The sequence below is a fragment of the Elephas maximus genome, chromosome 18, assembly GCF_024166365.1.
Source record: "Elephas maximus indicus isolate mEleMax1 chromosome 18, mEleMax1 primary haplotype, whole genome shotgun sequence".
Classification (NCBI taxonomy): domain Eukaryota; kingdom Metazoa; phylum Chordata; class Mammalia; order Proboscidea; family Elephantidae; genus Elephas; species Elephas maximus.
Window position 1 is genome coordinate 12,675,494 of NC_064836.1, and position 4,248 is coordinate 12,679,741.

The 4,248-nt window shown below is 42.6% G+C and overlaps 1 pseudogene; it reads right to left on the minus strand.

The window, feature by feature from the left end:
* Positions 1–3,707: 3,707 nt before the first annotated feature.
* LOC126061458 (40S ribosomal protein S21-like) lies at positions 3,708–4,020 on the minus strand (annotated as a pseudogene).
* Positions 4,021–4,248: the final 228 nt, after the last annotated feature.

Sequence of the window (4,248 nt, forward strand, 5' to 3'; positions counted from 1 at the left end):
AAGATGGCCAAGAGTTCTTTGACACTCCATTCATCAAGAGGTGGGAGCTATTGTCTCTCCCCCTGAATCTGGGCTGGCTTGTGACTGTTTTGGCCAGAGAATACAGCAGAAGTGATGCTGTGCCAGTTCCAGGCCTAGACTTCAAGAGGTCTGGAAGCTTCCTCTTTGGTCTCCTGGAGCTCTGAACAGGCCTGTCTCCAACCCTGATCACGAGTAGTCCTAACTCAGTCCTTTCAAATTTGAGGTCCCAGTATTTCTCAGTGCTGAGCCCAGATAGGCTACCATAGACCCCACTATTGGGGTATTCATTTCTGTACCCTCCTCACTTTCCCAGAGCTGCTGGCCTTTTTGACTTAGGGAGGTTTTACTTCTAAAACACTGCCCAGTAGTGATTTCTTTTTTTTTTTTGAAGGGGGGGCATCATGTTTGGGAACTCATCCAGTCCTCCATTTTCCCCTGATGTCCCATTTGGATTTTCTTAGGGCTGCCTGAGTGCACATGATTTTCCTCCCCTATTTTTTTTCCATCTTAGCCACTCCTCGCACAGGTATCTCCAGGTAGGCAATGGCAGGGTCCTCTGGGTCAGTTCTGGTGTCCATATTTCAGAGGTGACAATAGGCCACAGGTGTACACTATTTCTTTTGTCCTCCAATCTGGCTGTCCTTGAATGATACATCCTTTACATTCTGTTTGTTGTCCCAGTTAATACTGCAGATCTTCATTCTTCCCTGAGCCATTCCCTTCCCTTTCCCACTTGGCTCATATCCTGGTTCTTCCCAAGACACTCCTGTTATGGATTGAATTGTGTCCCCCCAAAATATGTGTTATAAATCTTATCCCCATTCCATGGATGTAATCCCATTTTTTATGTTAATGAGGTAATATCAGTATAACCAAAAAAAAATTAAGACAATCACTTTTGAAATATAAAAGATCAGATTAGGCACAGGAAAAGGCAAGCAAGACTGGGGAAAGATAGATGGCACATGGATATCTCCAAGGAATGCCAAGAAGAAGTTGAGGCAAGGATTTTCCCCAGTGCAGACAGAGAGAGCCTTAGCCTAGACCCAGGACCCTGAATTTGGACTTCTAGCCTCCCATGCCACCGGTACTTCAAATACCAGCAGGGTCACCCATGGTGGACAGGTTTCAGCAGAGCTTCCAGACTAAGATAGACTAGGAAGAAGGATCTGGCAGTCTACTTCTGAAAAAATGGGCCAGTGAAAACCTTATGAATAGCAGTGGGACATTGATATAGTGCTGGAAGGTGAACCCCTCAGGTTAGAAGGCACTCACAATACAACTGGGGGAGAGCTGCCTTCTCAAAGTAGAGTAGACTTTAATGACTTGGATGGAGTCAAGATTTGGAGATCTTCATTTGCTGATGTGGCATAATTCAAAATGAGAAGAAATGGCTGCAAACATACATTAATAATTGGAATGAGGAATGTACAAAATATGAAGCTAGGAAAATTAAAAGTTGTGAAAAATGGAATAGAACACTTGAAGATAGATATCCTAGGCATTAGTGAGCTGAAATGGACTGGTATTGACCATTTTTAATAGGACAATCATATGGTCCACTACGACAGGAATGACAAATTGAAAAGGAATGGCATAACATTCATAGTCAAAAGAACATTTCAAGATCTCTCCTGAAGTACAACGCTGTCAGTGATAGGATAATATCCATACACCTACAAGGAACACCAGTTAATACTTCAAATTTATGCACCAACCGCTAATGCCAAAGATAAAGAAATTGAAGATTTTTACCAGCTTCTGCAGTCTGAAATTGATCAAACATGCAATCAAGATGCATTGATAATTACTGGTAATTAGAATGTGAAAGTTGGAAACAAAGACGGACCAGTAGTTGGAAAATATGGCCTTGGTGATAGAAATAATTCTGAAGAATGCATGATAGAATTTTGCAAGAACAATTACTTATTCACTGCAAATAACCATTTTCAACAACATAAACAGCAACTATACACATGTACCACACCAGATGGGATATACAGGAATCAAATTGACTACATCTGTGGAAAGAAATGATGGAAAAGCTCAATATCATCAGACAGAACAAGGCCAGGGGCCGACTGCAGAATAGACAGTCAACTGCTCATACACAAGTTCAAGTTGAAGATGAAGAAAATTAAGACAAGTCTACAAGAACCAAAGAACTACCTTGAGTATATCCCACCTGAATTTAGAGACCATCTCAAGAATAGATTTGACACACTGAACAACTAATGACTGAATACCAGACGAGTTGTGGGATGACATCATACATGAAGAAAGCAAGAGGTCATTAAAAAGGCAGGAAAGAAAGAAAAGACCAAAATGGATGTCAGAAGAGACTCTGAAACTTGCTTTTCAATGTAGAGTAGCTAAAGTGAATGCAAGAATTGATGAAGTAAACGAACTGAACAGAAGATTTCAAAGGGAGGCTCGAGAAGACAAAGTATTACGATGACATGTGCAGAGACATGGAGACAGAAAACCAAAAGGCAAGACCATACTCAGCATTTCTCAAGCTGAAAGAAATCAAGCCTCAAGTTGCAATACTGAAGAATTCAATATTGCAAAAATATTGAACAACTCAGGAAGTATCAAAAGGTGAAAGGAATACAGAGTCACGGTACCTAAAAGAACTGGTCGGTGTTCAACCATTTCAATGGTATTGAAGGAAGAAGTTCAAGCTGCACTGGGGGCATTGGCGGAAAACAAGGCTCCAGGAATTGACAGAATAGCAATTGAGATGTTTCAACAAATGGATACAATACTGGAAACACTCACTAATCTATGCCAAGAAATTTGGAAGACAGCTTCCTGGTCAACTGACTTCGTCTCACGTACTTTGGACATGTTATCAGGAGGGACCAGTCTGTGGAGAAGGACATCATGCTTGGTAAAATAGACGGTCAATGAAAAAGAGGAAGACCCTCAATGAGATGGATTGACAGTGGCTGCAACAACGGGTTCAAACATAGCAATGACTGTGAAGGTGGCACAGGACCAGGCACTATTTTGTTCTGTTGTGCATAGGGTCGCTGTGGGTCAGGACTGACTCCACGACACCTAACAACAGCAAGAGCCTCCTAAACTGTGAGAAAATAACTTTCTGTTCGTTAAAGCCATCCACTTGTGGTATTTTTGTTATAGCAGCACTAAGAAATTAAAACAATCCCTAATCCCTCTGTAGGAGCATTCTAGGAATGGGTAAAGCCAAACTGTGGGTGATTGTGGGAAGATAAAAACCCATTGAAACCCATTGCCATCAAGTGTACTCTGACTCATAGGGACCCTATAGGACGGAGTAGAACTGGCCCATAGGGTTTCCAAGGAACAGCTGGTGGATTCAAACTGCCCACCTTTTGGTTAGCTGTCATGGCTCTTAACCACCATGCCACCAATGAAAGGACAGAGGAGGCTAATGGAGAAGGATGGAGTCTCACCTTGCTGTGTGCCCAGCTCTGTCTATCCTCACTCCACCTTCTCCTGGAAGACCAGCCTGACCCAGCAGGTTTTTCAAATGGAGGATGGGCAGGTAATATTCACTCATCATTTGCCCAAGTCCACGTTGGGGGTAATAAGTCACCAAACCCCTCCCATTGAACCTACAGGAGAATTGAGACTCCGAGGAGAAATTTACTCTGTTCGAGGTCATAAAATTAGTTATATGTCACTCAGGTATCCTAACTTTCAATCCAGCTTACTTTTTTTCCTTGAGTTTTACTGTTTATTTGGGAAAAATATTCTACATCCATGAAACTCTCAGAAGTTCTTTGAGACAATGCCATCGGCCTTGGTCGCTTGGAGAATAGAACCATCTGACTCATCTATCTTGCCAATGGCCCTGCAAATAGCATAGATTTAAAACTGACCGCTGAACCTACACGTGACTTTGTCAGCCTCAGCCACGTCCCTCGGAATGGACACGTGGTCCTTGGTGCTGCTGACGAAGTTGCTGCTGGAGCATTTCTGCAGCACATACGTGGCCATGAAGTTCTGCATGTCGAGGCCACACCTGAGGCCACCACACCAAGTGCAAACAGAAGAACAATCCTAGTTCGCTTTTAATTGTACCATTCTGCTGTGTCTGAAAAGAGCATGCATCACGTCTAAGGAAGACTTGAGGTAACATTTAGGTTAGTATACAGAGTACAGGTCCCAAGCTCAATCCTGGCAATGCTGAGATGAATAACACATGGTTAATCTTGCTCTCAAGAAATCTGTATTCCA